We start from the raw sequence: 18,179 nt of genomic DNA, 5'->3' as shown, positions 1-18,179 counted from the left end.
ATAGCGGTGTAGATATTTCCAGGTTTATACAGATAGCGGTGTAGATATTTCCAAGTTTATACAGATAGCGGTGAAGATATATCCATCTTTATACAGATGGCGGTGCAGATATTTATATGTTCATACTGATGGCAGTGCAGACATTTCCATGTTCATACAGATGGCGGTGTAGATATTTCCATGTTTATAAAGATAGCGGTGTAGTTATTTCTATCTGTAAAGAGATAGCTTTGTAGATATTTCCATGTATATGCAGATAGCTGTGTAGGTATTTCTATTTTAATGCAGATAGCGGTTTAGATATTTCCATGTTCAAACAGATAGCGGTGTAGATATTTCCATGTTCATACAGATAGCGGTGTAGATATTTCCATGTTTATACAGATAGCGGTGAAACGTATGCATGTTTACACAGATAGCGGTGTAGATATTTCCATGTTCATACAGATCGCGGTGTAGATGTTTCCATGTTCATCCAGATGGCTGTGTAGACATATCCATGTTCATACAGATGGTATTGAAGATATTTCCATGTTCATACAGATAACGGTGTAGATATTTAGATGTTCATACAGATAGCGGAGTAGATATTTCCATGTTCATACAGATGGCTGTGTAGATATATCCATGTTCATACAGATGGCGGTGAAGATATTGCCATGTTCATTCAGATAGCGGTGTAGATATTTCCATGTTCATACAGATAGCGGTGTAGATATTTCCATGTTTATACAGATAGCGGTGCTGATATTTCCATGTTTATACAGGTAGCGGTGTAGATATTTCCATGTTTATACAGGTAGCTGTGTAGATATATCCATGTTTATACAGATAGCGGTGTAGATATTTCCATGTTTATACTGATAGCGGGGTAGATATCTCCTTCTTAATACAGATGGCGGTGCAGATATTTATATGTTCATACACATGGCGGTGCAGATATTTCCATGTTCATACAGATGGCAGTGTAGATATTTCGATATTTATAGAGATAGTGGAGTAGTTATTTCCATGTGTAAAGAGACAGCTGTGTAGATATTTCCATGAATATGCAGATAGCAGTGTAGGTATTTCCATTTTCATGCAGATAGCGGTGTAGATATTTCCATGTTCAAACAGATAGCGGTGTAGATATTTCCAAGTTCATACTGATAGCGGTATAGCTATTTCCATGTTCATACAGATAGCTGTGTAGATATTTCCATGTTTATACAGATAGCGGTGAAGATGTATTCATGTTTACACAGATAGCGGAGTAGATATTTCCAGGTTCTTACAGATAGCGGTGTAGATATTTCCATGTTCATCCAGATGGCTGTGTAGATATATCCATGTTCATACAGATAGCGTTGTAGATATTTCCATGTTCATACAGATAGCGGTGTAGATATTTCCATGTTCATTCAGATAGCGGTGTAGATATTTCCATGTTCATACAGATAGCTGTACTGATATTTCCATGTTTATTCAGGTAGCGGTGTAGATATTTCCATGTTTATACAGATAGCGGTGTAGATATCTCCATGTTTATACAGATAGCGGTGTAGTTATTTCCAGGTTTATACAGATAGCGGTGTAGATATCTCCATCTTAATACAGATGGCCGTGAAGATATTTATATGTTCATACAGATGGCGGTGCAGATATTTCCATGTTCATACAGATGGCGCTGTAGATATTTCCATGTTTATAGAGATAGCGGTGTTGTTATTTCCATATGTAAAGAGATAGCTTTGTAGATATTTCCATGTATATGCAGATATCTGTGTAGATATTTCCATTTTCATGCAGATAGCGGTGTAGATATTTCCATGTTCATACAGATAGCGGTGTAGATATTTCCATGTTCATACAGATAGCGGTGAAGATGTATGCATGTTTACACAGATAGCGGTGTATATATTTCCATGTTCATACAGATAGCGGTGTAGATATTTCCATGTTCACCCAGATGGCTCTGTAGATATATCCATGTTCATACAGATGGCGGAGAAGTTATTTCCATGTTCATACAGATAGCGGTGTAGATATTTCCATGTTCATACAGATAGCGGTGTAGATATTTCCATGTTCATAGAGATAGCGGTGTAGCTATTTCCATGTTCATACAGATAGCGGTGTAGATATTTCAATGTTCATCCAGATGGCTGTGTAGATATATCCATGTTCATACAGATGGCGGTGAAGATATTTCCATGTTCATACAGATAGCGGTGTAGATATTTCTATGTTCATACAGATAGTGTTGTAGATATTTCCATGTTCATACAGATAGCGGTGTAGCTATTTCCATGTTCATACAGATAGCGGTGTAGATATCTCCATGTTCATACAGATAGAGGGGCTGATATTGCCATGTTCATGCAGATAGCGGTGCTGATATTTCCATGTTTATACAGGTAGCGGTGTAGATATTTCCATGTTTATACAGATAGAGGTGTCGTTATTTCCATGTATATACAGATAGCGGTGTAGATATTTCCAGGTTTATACAGATAGCGGGGTAGATATTTCCAAGTTTATACGGATATCAGTGAAGATATCTCCATCTTAATACAGATGGCGGTGTAGATATTTATATGTTCATACAGATGGCAGTGCAGATATTTCCATGTTCATACAGATGGTGGTGTATATATTTCCATGTTTATAAAGATAGCGGTGTAGTTATTTCCATGTGTAAAGAGATAGCTTTGTAGATATTTCCATGTATATGCAGATAGCTGTGTAGATATTTCCATTTTCATGCAGACAGCGGTGTAGATATTTCCATGTTCAAACAGATAGCGGTGTAGATATTTCCATGTACATACAGATAGCGGTGTAGATATTTCCATGTTCATACTGATAGCGGTGCTGATATTTCCATGTTTATGCAGGTAGCGGTGTAGATATTTCCATGTTTATACAGATAACTGTGTAGATATTTCCATGTTTATACAGATAGCGGTGTAGATATTTCCATGTTTATACAGATAGCGGTTTAGATATCTCCTTCTTAATACAGATGGCGGTGTATATATTTATATGTTCATACAGATGGCGGTGCTGATATTTCCATGTTCATACAGATGGTGGTGTAGATATTTCCATGTTCATACAGATAGCGGTGCTGATATTTCCATGTTTATACAGGTAGCGGTGTAGATATTTCCATGTTTATACAGGTAGCGTTGTAGATATTTCCATGTTTATACAGGTAGCGGTGTATATATTACCATGTTCATACAGATAACGGTGTAGATATTTCCATGTTTATACAGATAGCGGTGAAGATGTATGCTTGTTTACACAGATTGCGGTGTAGATATTTCCATGTTCTTACAGATAGCAGTGTAGATATTTCCATATTCATCCAGAAGGCAGTGTAGATATATCCATGTTCATACAGATAGCGGTGTAGATATTTCCATGTTCATACAGATAGTGGTGTAGATATTTCCATGTTAATACAGATAGTGGTTTAGCTATTTCCATGTTCATACAGATTGCGGTGTAGATATTTCCATGTTCATACAGATAGCGGTGTAGATATTTCCATGTTCATACAGATAGCGGTGCTGATATTTCCATGTTTATACAGGTAGCGGTGTAGATATTTCCATGTTTATACAGATAGCGGTGTAGATATTTCCATGTTTATACAGATAGCGGTGTAGATATTTCCAGGTTTATACAGATAGCGGTGTAGATATCTCCATCTTAATATAGATGGCGTTGTAGATATTTATATGTTCATACAGATGGTGGTGCAGATATTTCCATGTTCATACAGATGGCAGTGTAGATATTTCCATGTTTATAGAGATAGCGGTGTAGTTATATGCATGTGTAAAGAGATAGCTTTGTAGACATTTCCATGTATATGCAGATAGCTGTGTAGATATTTCCATTTTCATGCAGATAGCGGTGTAGATATTTCCATGTTCAAACAGATAGCGGTTTAGATATTTCCATGTTCATACAGATATTGGTGTAGATATTTCCATGTTTATACAGATAGCGGTGAAGATGTATGCATGTTTACACAGATAGCGGTGTATATATTTCCATGTTCATACAGATAGCTGTGTAGATATTTCCATGTTCATCCACATGGCTGTGTAGATATATCCATGTTCATACAGATGGCGGTGAAGATATTTCCATGTACATACAGATAGCGGTGTAGCTATTTCCATGTTCATACAGATAGTGGTGTAGATATTTCCATGTTCATCCAGATGGCTGTGTAGTTATATCCATGTTCATACAGATGGCGGTGAAGATATTTCCATGTTCATATAGATAGCAGTGTAGATATTTCCATGTTCATACAGATAGTGGTGTAGATATTTCCATATTCATACAGATAGCGGTGTAGCTATTTCCATGTCCATACAGATAGCGGTGTAGATATTTCCATGTTCATCCAGATGGCTGTGTAGATATATCCATGTTCATATAGATGGCGGTGAAGATATTTCCATGTTCATACGGATAGCGGTGTAGATATTTCCATGTTCATACAGATTGCGGTGTAGATATTTCCATGTTCATACAGATAGAGGTGCTGATATTTCCATTTTCATACAGAGAGCGGTGCTGATATTTCCATGTTTATACAGGTAGCGGTGTAGATATTTCCATGTTTATACAGGTAGCGGTGTAGATATTTCCATGTTTATACAGATAGCGGTGTAGATATTTCCATGTTCATCCAGATGGCTGTGTAGATATATCCATGTTCATAGAGATAGAGGTGTAGATATTTCCATGTTCATACAGGTAGTGCTGTAGATATTTCCATGTTCATACAGATAGTGGTGTAGCTATTTCCATGTTCATACAGATAACGGTGTAGATATTTCCATGTTTATACAGATAGCGGTGTAGATATTTCCATGTTCATACCGATAGTGGTGTAGATATTTCCATGTTCATACAGATAGCGGTGTAGCTATTTCCATGTTCATTCAGATAGCGGTGTAGATATTTCCATGTTCATACAGATAGCGGTGTAGATATTTCCATGTTCATACAGATAGCGGTGTAGGTATTTCCATGTTTATACAGATAGCGGTGTAGATATCTCCATCTTTATATAGATGGCGGTGTAGATATTTATATGTTCATACAGATGGCGATGCAGATATTTCCATGTTCATACAGATGGCGGTGTAGATATTTCCATGTTTATAGAGATAGCGGTGTAGTTATATCCATGTGTAAAGAGATAGCTTTGTAGACATTTCCATGTATATGCAGATAGCTGTGTAGATATTTCCATTTTCATGCAGATAGCGGTGTAGTTATTTCCATGTTCAAACAGATAGTGGTGTAGATATTTCCATGTTCATACAGATAGCGGTGTAGATATTTCCATGTTTATACCGATAGCAGTGAAGATGTATGCATGTTTACACAGATAGCGGTGTATATATTTCCATGTTCATACAGATAGCTGTGTAGATATTTCCATGTTCATCCAGATGGCTGTGTAGATATATCCATGTTCATACAGATGGCGGTGAAGATATTTCCATGTTCATACAGATAGCGGTGTAGCTATTTCCATGTTCATACAGATATTGGTGTAGATATTTCCATGTTCATCCAGATGGCTGTGTACAAATATCCATTTTCATACAGATGGCGGTGAAGATATTTCCATGCTCATACAGATAGCCGTGTAGGTATTTCCATGTTCATAGAGATAGTGGTGTAGATATTTCCATATTCATACAGATAGCGGTGTAGCTATTTCCATGTTCATACAGATAGCGGTGTAGATATTTCCATGTTCATCCAGATGGCTGTGTAGATAAATTCATGTTCATACAGATGGCGGTGAAGATATTTCCATGTTCAGATAGCGGTGTAGATATTTCCATGTTCATACTGAGAGAGGGGCTGATATTTCCATGTTCATGCAGTGAGCGGTGCAGATATTTCCATGTTTATACAGGTAGCGGAGTAGATATTTCCATGTTTATACAGGTAGCGGTGTAGATATTTCTATGTTTATACAGGTAGCGGTGTAGATATTTCCATATTCATACAGATAGCGGTGTAGCTATTTCCATGTTCATACAGATATCGGTGTAGGTATTTCCATGTTCATCCAGATGGCTGTGTAGATATATCCATGTTCATATAGATGGCGGTGAAGTTATTTCCATGTTCATACGGATAGCGGTGTAGATATTTCCATGTTCATACAGATAGCGGTGTAGATATTTCCATGTTCATACAGATAGAGGTGCTGATATTTCCATGTTCATACAGAGAGCGGTGCTGATATTTCCATGTTTATACAGGTAGCGGTGTAGATATTTCCATGTTTATACAGGAAGCGGTGTAGATATTTCCATGTTTATACAGATAGCGGTGTAGATATTTCCATGTTCATCCAGATGGCTGTGTAGATATATCCATGTTCATAGAGATAGAGGTGTAGATATTTCCATGTTCATACAGGTAGTGCTGTAGATATTTCCATGTTCATACAGATAGTGGTGTAGCTATTTCCATGTTCATACAGATAGCGGTGTAGATATTTCCATGTTTATACAGATAGCGGTGTAGATATTTCCATGTTCATACAGATAGTGGTGTAGATATTTCCATGTTCATACAGATAGCGGTGTAGCTATTTCCATGTTCATTCAGATAGCGGTGTAGATATTTCCATGTTCATACAGATAGCGGTGTAGCTATTTCCATGTTCATTCAGATAGCGGTGTAAATATTTCCATGTTCATACAGATAGCGGTGTAGATATTTCCATGTTTATTCAGATAGCGGTGTAGATATTTCCATGTTTATACACATAGCGGTGTAGATATCTCCATCTTAATATAGATGGCGGTGTAGATATTTATATGTTCATACAGATGGCGATGCAGATATTTCCATGTTCATACAGATGGCGGTGTAGATATTTCCATGTTTATAGAGATAGCGGTGTAGTTATATCCATGTGTAAAGAGATAGCTTTGTAGACATTTCCAAGTATATGCAGATTGCTGTGTAGATATTTCCATTTTCATGCAGATAGCGGTGTAGATATTTCCATGTTCAAACAGATAGCGGTGTAGATATTTCCATGTTCATACAGATAGCGGTGTAGATATTTCCATGTTCATACAGATAGCGGTGTAGATATTTCCATGTTCATACAGATGGCTGTGTAGATATATCCATGTTCATATAGATGGCGGTGAAGATATTTCCATGTTCATACGGATGGCGGTGTAGATATTTCCATGTTCATACAGATTGCGGTGTAGATATTTCCATGTTCACACAGATAGAGGTGCTGATATTTCCATGTTCATACAGAGAGCGGTGCTGATATTTCCATGTTTATACAGGTAGCGGTGTAGATATTTCCATGTTTATACAGGTAGCGGTGTAGATATTTCCATGTTTATACAGATAGCGGTGTAGATATTTCCATGTTCATCCAGATGGCTGTGTAGATATATCCATGTTCATAGAGATAGAGGTGTAGATATTTCCATGTTCATACAGGTAGTGCTGTAGATATTTCCATGTTCATACAGATAGTGGTGTAGCTATTTCCATGTTCATACAGATAACGGTGTAGATATTTCCATGTTTATACAGATAGCGGTGTAGATATTTCCATGTTCATACCGATAGTGGTGTAGATATTTCCATGTTCATACAGATAGCGGTGTAGCTATTTCCATGTTCATTCAGATAGCGGTGTAGATATTTCCATGTTCATACAGATAGCGGTGTAGATATTTCCATGTTCATACAGATAGCGGTGTAGATATTTCCATGTTCATACAGATGGCTGTGTAGATATATCCATGTTCATATAGATGGCGGTGAAGATATTTCCATGTTCATACGGATGGCGGTGTAGATATTTCCATGTTCATACAGATTGCGGTGTAGATATTTCCATGTTCACACAGATAGAGGTGCTGATATTTCCATGTTCATACAGAGAGCGGTGCTGATATTTCCATGTTTATACAGGTAGCGGTGTAGATATTTCCATGTTTATACAGGTAGCGGTGTAGATATTTCCATGTTTATACAGATAGCGGTGTAGATATTTCCATGTTCATCCAGATGGCTGTGTAGATATATCCATGTTCATAGAGATAGAGGTGTAGATATTTCCATGTTCATACAGGTAGTGCTGTAGATATTTCCATGTTCATACAGATAGTGGTGTAGCTATTTCCATGTTCATACAGATAACGGTGTAGATATTTCCATGTTTATACAGAAAGCGGTGTAGATATTTCCATGTTCATACCGATAGTGGTGTAGATATTTCCATGTTCATACAGATAGCGGTGTAGCTATTTCCATGTTCATTCAGATAGCGGTGTAGATATTTCCATGTTCATACAGATAGCGGTGTAGATATTTCCATGTTCATACAGATAGCGGTGTAGATATTTCCATGTTCATACAGATATTGGTGTAGATATTTCCATGTTCATCCAGATGGCTGTGTAGATATATCCATTTTCATACAGATGGCGGTGAAGATATTTCCATGTTCATACAGATAGCGGTGTAGCTATTTCCATGTTCATACAGATAGCGGTGTAGATATTTCCATGTTCATCCAGATGGCTGTGTAGATAAATTCATGTTCATACAGATGGCGGTGAAGATGTTTCCATGTTCAGATAGCGGTGTAGATATTTCCATGTTCATACAGATAGCGGTGTAGATATATCCATGTTCATACTGAGAGAGGGGCTGATATTTCAATGTTCATACAGAGAGCGGTGCTGATATTTCCATGTTTATACAGGTAGCGGTGTAGATATTTCCATGTTTATACAGGTAGCGGTGTAGATATTTCCATGTTTATACAGGTAGCGGTGTAGATATTACCATGTTCATACAGATAACGGTGTAGATATTTCCATGTTTATACAGATAGAGGTGAAGATGTATGCTTGTTTACACAGACAGCGGTGTAGATATTTCCATGTTCATACAGATAGCAGTGAAGATATTTCCATGTTCATCCAGATGGCTGTGTAGATATATCCATGTTCATACAGATAGTGGTGTAGATATTTAGATGTTAATACAGATAGCGGTGTAGCTATTTCCATGTTCATACAGATAGCGGTGTAGATATTTCCATGTTCATACAGATAGCGGTGTAGATATTTCCATGTTCATACAGATAGCGGTTCTGATATTTCCATCTTTATACAGGAAGCGGTATAGATATTTCAATGTTTATACCGATAGCGGTGTAGATATCTCCGTGTTTATACAGATAGCGGTGTAGATATTTCCAGGTTTATACAGATAGCGGCGTAGATATCTCCATCTTAATATAGATGGCGGTATAGATATTTATATGTTCATACAGATGGTGGTGCAGATATTTCCTTGTTCATACAGATGTCGGTGTAGATATTTCTATGTTTATAGAGATAGCGGTGTAGTTATATCCATGTGTAAAGAGATAGCTTTGTAGACATTTCCATGTATATGTAGATAGCTGTGCAGATATTTCCATTTTCATGCAGATAGCGGTGTAGATATTTCCATGTTAAAACAGATAGCGGTTTAGTTATTTCCATGTGCATACAGATAGCGGTGTAGATATTTCCATGTTCATACAGATAGTGGTGTAGATATTTCCATATTCATACAGATAGCGGTGTAGCTATTTCCATGTTCATACATATAGCGGTATAGATATTTCCATGTTCATCCAGATGGCTGTGTAGATATATCCATGTTCATATAGATGGCGGTGAAGATATTTCCATGTTCATACGGATAGCGGTGTAGATATTTCCATGTTCATACAGATAGTGGTGTGGATATTTCCTTGTTCATCCAGATGGCTGTGTAGATATATCCATGTTCATACAGATGGCGGTGAAGATATTTCCATGTTCATACAGATAGCGGTGTAGACATTTCCATGTTCATACAGATAGTGGTGTAGATATTTCCATATTCATACAGATAGCGGTGTAGATATTTCCATGTTCATCCAGATGGCTGTGTAGATATATCCATGTTCATATAGATGGCGGTGAAGATATTTCCATGTTCATATGGATAGCGGTGTAGATATTTCCATGTTCATACAGATAGCGGTGTAGATATTTCCATGTTCATACAGATAGAGGGGCTGATATTTCCATGTTCATACAGAGAGCTGTGCTGATATTTCCATGTTTATACAGGTAGCGGTGTAGATATTTCCATGTTTATACAGGTAGCGGTGTAGATATTTCCATGTTTATACAGATAGCGGTGTAGATATTTCCATGTTCATCCAGATGGCTGTGTAGATATATCCATGTTCATAGAGATAGAGGTGTAGATATTTCCATGTTCATACAGGTAGTGCTGTAGATATTTCCATGTCCATACAGATAGTGGTGTAGCTATTTCCATGTTCATACAGATAGCGGTGTAGATATTTCCATGTTCATAGAGATACCGGTGTAGATATTTCCATGTTCATACAGATAGCGGTGCTGATATTTAAATGTTTATACAGGTAGTGGTGTAGATATTTCCAAGTTTATACAGATAGCGGTGTAGATATTTCCATGTTTATACAGATAGCGGTGTAGATATTTCCAATTTTATACAGATAGCTGTGTAGATATCACCATCTTAATGTAGATGGCGGTGTAGATATTTATATGTTCATACAGATGGCGGTGCAGATATTTCCATGTTCATACACATTGTGGTTTAGATATATCCATGTTCATACAGATAGCGGTGTAGCTATTTCCATGTTCATACAGATAGCGGTATAGATATTTCCATGTTCATACAGATAGCGGTGTAGATATTTCCATGTTCATACAGATAGCGGTGCTTATATTTCCATCTTTATACAGGTAGCGGTGTAGATATTTCCATGTTTAAACAGATAGCGTTGTAGATATTTCCATGTTTATACAGATAGCGGTGTAGATATTTCCATGTTTATACAGATAGCGGTGTAGATATCTCCATCTTAATAAAGATGGTGGTGTAGATATTTATATGTTCATACAGATGGCGATGCAGATATTTCCATGATCATACAGATGGCGGAGTAGATATTTCCATGTTTATAGAGATAGCGGTGTAGTTATATTCTTGTCTAAAGAGATAGATTTGTAGACATTTCCATGTATATGCAGATAGCTGTGTAGATATTTCCATTTTCATGCAGATAGCGGTGTAGATATTTCCATGTCCAAACAGATAGCGGTGTAGATATTTCCATGTTTATACAGATAGCGGTGTAGATATTTCCAAGTTTATACAGATAGCGGTGTAGATATTTCCATGTTTATACAGATAGCGGTGTAGATATTTCCAAGTTTATACAGATAGCGGTGTAGATATCACCATCTTAATATAGATGGCGGTGTAGCTATTTATATGTTCATACAGATGGCGGTACAGATATTTCCATGTTCATACACATGGTGGTGTAGATATATGCATGTTCATACAGATAGCGGTGTAGATATTTCCATGTTCATACAGATAGCGGTGTAGATATTTCCATGTTCATACAGATAGCGGTGTAGCTATTTCCATGTTCATACAGATAGCGGTGTAGATATTTCCATGTTCATACAGATAGCGGTGCTGATATTTCCAAGTTTATACAGGTAGCGGTGTAGATATTTCCATGTTTATACAGATAGCGGTGTAGATATTTCCATGTTTATACAGATAGCAGTGTACATATTTCCATGTTTATACAGATAGCGGTGTAGATATCTCCATCTTAATATAGATGGCGGTGTAGATATTTATATGTTCATACAGATGGCGATGCAGATATTTCCATGTTCATACAGATGGCGGTGTAGATATTTCCATGTTTATAGAGATAGCGGTGTAGTTATATCCATGCGTAAAGAGATAGCTTTGTAGACATTTCCATGTATATGCAGATAGCTGTGTAGATATTTCCATTTTAATGCAGATAGCGGTGTAGATATTTCCATGTTCAAACAGATAGCGGTGTAGATATTTCCATGTTCATACAGATAGCGGTGTAGATATTTCCATGTTTATACAGATAGCTTTGAAGATGTATGCATGTTTACACAGATAGCGGTGTATATATTTCCATGTTCATACAGATAGCTGTGTAGATATTTCCATGTTCATCCAGATGGCTGTGTAGATATATCCATGTTCATACAGATGGCTGTGAAGATATTTCCATGTTCATACAGATAGCGGTGTAGCTATTTCCATGTTCATACAGATAGTGGTGTAGATATTTCCATGTTCATCCAGATGGCTGTGTAGATATATCCATTTTCATACAGATGGTGGTGAAGATATTTCCATGTTCATACAGATAGTCGTGTAGATATTTCCATGTTCATACAGATAGTGGTGTAGATATTTCCATATTCTTACAGATAGCGGTGTAGCAATTTCCATGTTCATACAGATAGCGGTGTAGATATTTCCATGTTCATCCAGATGGCTGTGTAGATATATTCATGTTCATACAGATGGCGGTGAAGATATTTCCATGTTCATACAGATAGCGGTGTAGATATTTCCATGTTCATACAGATAGCGGTGTAGATATTTCCATGTTCATACAGATAGAGGGGCTGATATTTCCAAGTTCATACTGAGAGCGGTGCTGATATTTCCATGTTTATTCAGGTAGCGGTGTAGATATTTCCATGTTTATACAGGTAGTGGTGTAGATATTTCCATGTTTATACTGGTAGTGGTGTAGATATTACCATGTTCATACAGATAACGGTGTAGATATTTCCATGTTTATACAGATAGCGGTGAAGATGTATGCTTGTTTACACAGATAGCGGTGTAGATATTTCCATGTTCATACAGATAGCAGTGTAGATATTTCCATGTTCATACAGATAGTGGTGTAGATATTTCCATGTTAATACAGATAGCGGTGTAGCTATTTCCATGTTCATACAGATAGCGGTGTAGATATTTCCATGTTCATACAGATAGTGGTGTAGATATTTCCATGTTAATACAGATAGCGGTGTAGCTATTTCCATGTTCATACAGATAGCGGTAAAGATATTTCCATGTTTATACAGATAGCGGTGTAGATATTTCCATGTTCATACAGATACCGGTGCTGATATTTCCATGTTTATACAGGTAGCGGTGTAGATATTTCCATGTTTATACAGATAGCGTTGTAGATATCTCCATGTTTATACAGATAGCGGTGTAGATATTTCCAGGTTTATACAGATAGCGGTTTAGATATCTCCATCTTAATATAGATGGCGGTGTAGATATTTATATGTTCATACAGATGGCGGTGCAGATATTTCCATGTTCATACAGATGGCGGTGTAGATATTTCCATGTTTATAGAGATAGCGGTGTAGTTATATCCATGTGTAAAGAGATAGCTTTGTAGACATTTCCATGTATATGCAGATAGCTGTGTAGATATTTCCATTTTCATGCAGATAGCGGTGTAGATATTTCCATGTTCAAACAGATAGCGGTTTAGATATTTCCATGTTCATACAGATAGCGGTGTATATATTTCCATGTTTATTCAGATAGCGGTGAAGATGTATGCATGTTTAAACAGATAGCGTTGTATATATTTCCATGTTCATACAGATAGCTGTGTAGATATTTCCATGTTCATCCAGATGGCTCTGTAGATATATCCATGTTCATACAGATGGCGGTGAAGATATTTCCATGTTCATACAGATAGCGGTGTAGATATTTCCATGTTCATACAGATACTGGTGTAGATATTTCCATATTCATACAGATAGCGGTGTAGCTATTTCCATGTTCATACAGATAGCAGTGTAGATATTTCCATGTTCATCCAGATGGCTGTGTAGATGTATCCATGTTCATACAGATGGCGGTGAAGATATTTCCATGTTCATACAGATAGCGGTGTAGATATTTCCATGTTCATACAGATAGAGGGGCTGGTATTTCCATGTTCATACAGAGAGCGGTGCTGATATTTCCATGTTTATACAGGTAGCGGTGTAGATATTTCCATGTTAATACAGGTAGCGGTGTAGATATTTCCATGTTTATACAGGTAGCGGTGTAGATATTTCCATGTTTATACAGATAGCGGTGTAAATGTTTCCATGTTCATCCAGATGGCTGTGTAGATATATCCATGTTCATAGAGATTGAGGTGTAGATATTTCCATGTTCATACAGGTAGTGCTGTAGATATTTCCATTTTCATGCAGATAGCGGTGTAGATATTTCCATGTTTAAACAGATAGCGGTGTAGATATTTCCATGTTCATGCAGATAGCAGTGTAGATATTTCCATGTTTACACAGATAGCGGTGAAGATGTATGCATGTTTACACAGATAGCTGTGTAGATATATCCATGTTCATACAGATGGCGGTGAAGATATTTCCATGTTCATACAGATAGCTCTGTAGTTATTTCCATGTGTAAAGAGATAGTTGTGTAGATATTTCCATGTATATGCAGATAGCGGTTTACATATTTCCATGTTCAAACAGATAGCGGTGTAGATATTTCCATGTTCATACAGATAGAGGGGCTGATATTTCCATGTTCATACAGATAGCGGTGCTGATATTTCCATGTTTATACATGTAGCGGTGTAGATATTTCCAAGTTTATACAGATAGCAGTGTAGATATTTCCATGTTTATACAGATAGCGGTGTAGATATCTCAATCTTAATATAGATGGCGGTGTAGATATTTATATGTTCATACAGATGGCGGTGCAGATATTTCCATGTTCATACAGATGGCGGTGTAGATATTTCCATGTTTATAGAGATAGCGGTGTAGTTATATCCATGTGTAAAGAGATAGCTTTGTAGACATTTCCATGTATATGCAGATAGCTGTGTAGATATTTCCATTTTCATGCAGATAGCGGTGTAGATATTTCCATGTTCAAACAGATAGCGGTTTAGATATTTCCATGTTCATACAGATAGCGGTGTAGATATTTCCATGTTTATACAGATAGCGGTGAAGATATATGCATGTTTAAACAGATAGCATTGTATATATTTCCATGTTCATACAGATAGCGGTGTAGATATTTCCATGTTCATCCAGATGGCTCTGTAGATATATCCATGTTCATACAGATGGCGGTGAAGATATTTCCATGTTCATACAGATAGCGGTGTAGATATTTCCATGTTCATACAGATACTGGTGTAGATATTTCCATATTCATACAGATAGTGGTGTAGCTATTTCCATGTTCATACAGATAGCGGTGTAGATATTTCCATGTTCATCCAGATGGCTGTGTAGATGTATCCATGTTCATACAGATGGCGGTGAAGATATTTCCATGTTCATACAGATAGCGGTGTAGATATTTCCATGTTCATACAGATAGAGGGGCTGGTATTTCCATGTTCATACAGAGAGCGGTGCTGATATTTCCATGTTTATACAGGTAGCGGTGTAGATATTTCCATGTTAATACAGGTAGCGGTGTAGATATTTCCATGTTTATACAGATAGCGGTGTAGATGTTTCCATGTTCATCCAGATGGCTGTGTAGATATATCCATGTTCATAGAGATAGAGGTGTAGTTATTTCCATGTTCATACAGGTAGTGCTGTAGATATTTCCATGTTCATACAGATAGTGGTGTAGCTATTTCCATGTTCATACAGATAGCGGTGTAGATATTTCCATGTTCATAGAGATAGCGGTGTAGATATTTCCATGTTCATACAGATAGCGGTGCTGATATTTAAATGTTTATATAGGTAGCGGTGTAGATATTTCCATGTTTATACAGATAGCGGTGTAGATATCTCCATGTTTATACAGATAGCCGTGTAGATATTTCCAAGTTTATACAGATAGCGGTGTAGATATCACCATCTTAATATAGATGGCGGTGTAGTTATTTATATGTTCATACAGATGGCGGTGCAGATATTTCCATGTTCATACAGATGGTGGTGTAGATATTTCCTTGTTTATAGAGATAGCGCTGTAGTTATTTCCATGTGTAAAGAGATAGCTTTGTAGATATTTCCATGTATATGCTGATCGCTGTGTAGTTATTTCCATTTTCATGCAGATAGCGGTGTAGATATTTCTATGTTCAAACAGATAGCGGTGTAGATATTTCCATGTTTATACAGATAGCGGTGTAGATATCTCCATCTTAATACAGATTGTGGTGTAGATATTTATATGTTCATACAGATGGCGGTGCAGATATTTCCATGTTCATACAGATGGCCGTGTAGATATTTACTTGTTTATAGAGATAGCGCTGTAGTTATTTCCATGTGTAAAGAGATAGCTTTGTAGATATTTCCATGTATATGCAGATCGCTGTGTAGATATTTCCATTTTCATGCAGATAGCGGTGTAGATATTTCCATGTTCAAACAGATAGCGGTGTAGATATTTCCATGTTCATGCAGATAGCAGTATAGATATTTCCATGTTTACACAGATAGCGGTGAAGATGTATGCATGTTTACACAGATAGCTGTGTAGATATATCCATGTTCATACAGATGGCGGTGAAGATATTTCCATGTTCATACAGATAGCTCTGTAGTTATTTCCATGTGTAAAGAGATAGTTGTGTAGATATTTCCATGTATATGCAGATAGTGGTTTAGATATTTCCATGTTCAAACAGATAGCGGTGTAGATATTTCCATGTTCATACAGATAGAGGGGCTGATATTTCCATGTTCATACAGATAGCGGTGCTGATATTTCCATGTTTATACATGTAGCGGTGTAGATATTTACAAGTTTATACAGATAGCAGTGTAGATATTTCCATGTTTATACAGATAGCGGTGTAGATATCTCCATCTTAATTCAGATGGCGGTGTAGATATTTATATGTTCATACAGATGGCGGTGCAGATATATCCATGTTCATACAGATGGCGGTGAAGATATTTCCATGTTCATACAGATAGCTCTGTAGTTATTTCCATGTGTAAAGAGATAGTTGTGTAGATATTTCCATGTATATGCAGATAGCGGTTTAGATATTTCCATGTTCAAACAGATAGCGGTGCAGAGATTTCCATGTTCATACAGATGGCGGTGTAGATATTTCCATGTTCATACAGATAGCGGTGTAGATATTTCCATGTTCATACAGATAGCGGTGTAGATATTTCCATGTTCATACAGATAGCGGTGCTGATATTTCCATGTTTATACAGGTAGCGGTGTAGATATTTCCATGTTTATACACATAGCGGTGTAGATATCTCCATGTTTATACAGATAGCGGTGTAGATATTCCCAGGTTTATACAGATAGCGGTGTAGATATCTCCATCTTAATATAGATGGCGGTGTAGGTATTTATATGTTCATACAGATGGCGGTGCAGATATTTCCATGTTCATACAGATGGCGGTGTAGATATTTCCATGTTTATAGAGATAGCGGTGTAGTTATATCCATGTGTAAAGAGATAGCTTTGTAGACATTTCCATGTATATTCAGATAGCTGTGTAGATATTTCCATTTTCATGCAGATAGCGGTGTAGATATTTCCATGTTCAAACAGATAGCGGTTTAGATATTTCCATGTTCATACAGATAGCGGTGTAGGTATTTCCATGTTTATACAGATAGCGGTGAAGATGTATGCATGTATACACAGATAGCGTTGTATATATTTCCATGTTCATACAGATAGCGGTGTAGATATTTCCATGTTCATCCAGATGGCTGTGTAGATATATCCATGTTCATACAGATGGCGGTGAAGATATTTCCATGTTCATACAGATAGCGGTGTAGATATTTCCATGTTCATACAGATAGTGGTGTAGATATTTCCATATTCATACAGATAGCGGTGTAGCTATTTCCATGTTCATACAGATAGCGGTGTAGATATTTCCATGTTCATCCAGATGGCTGTGTAGATGTATCCATGTTCATACAGATGGCGGTGAAGATATGTCCATGTTCATACAGATAGCGGTGTTGATATTTCCATGTTCATACAGATAGAGTGGCTGGTATTTCCATGTTCATACAGAGAGCGGTGCTGATATTTCCATGTTTATACAGGTAGCGGTGTAGATATTTCCTTGTTTATACAGGTAGCGGTGTAGATATTTCCATGTTTATACAGATAGCGGTGTAGATGTTTCCATGCTCATCCAGATGGCTGTGTAG

The sequence above is a fragment of the Gorilla gorilla genome, chromosome X (assembly GCF_029281585.2).
Source record: "Gorilla gorilla gorilla isolate KB3781 chromosome X, NHGRI_mGorGor1-v2.1_pri, whole genome shotgun sequence".
NCBI classification, from domain to species: Eukaryota; Metazoa; Chordata; class Mammalia; order Primates; family Hominidae; genus Gorilla; species Gorilla gorilla.
The sequence above is the reverse complement of the archived record's forward strand: the minus strand, read 5'-3'. Positions refer to the sequence as shown.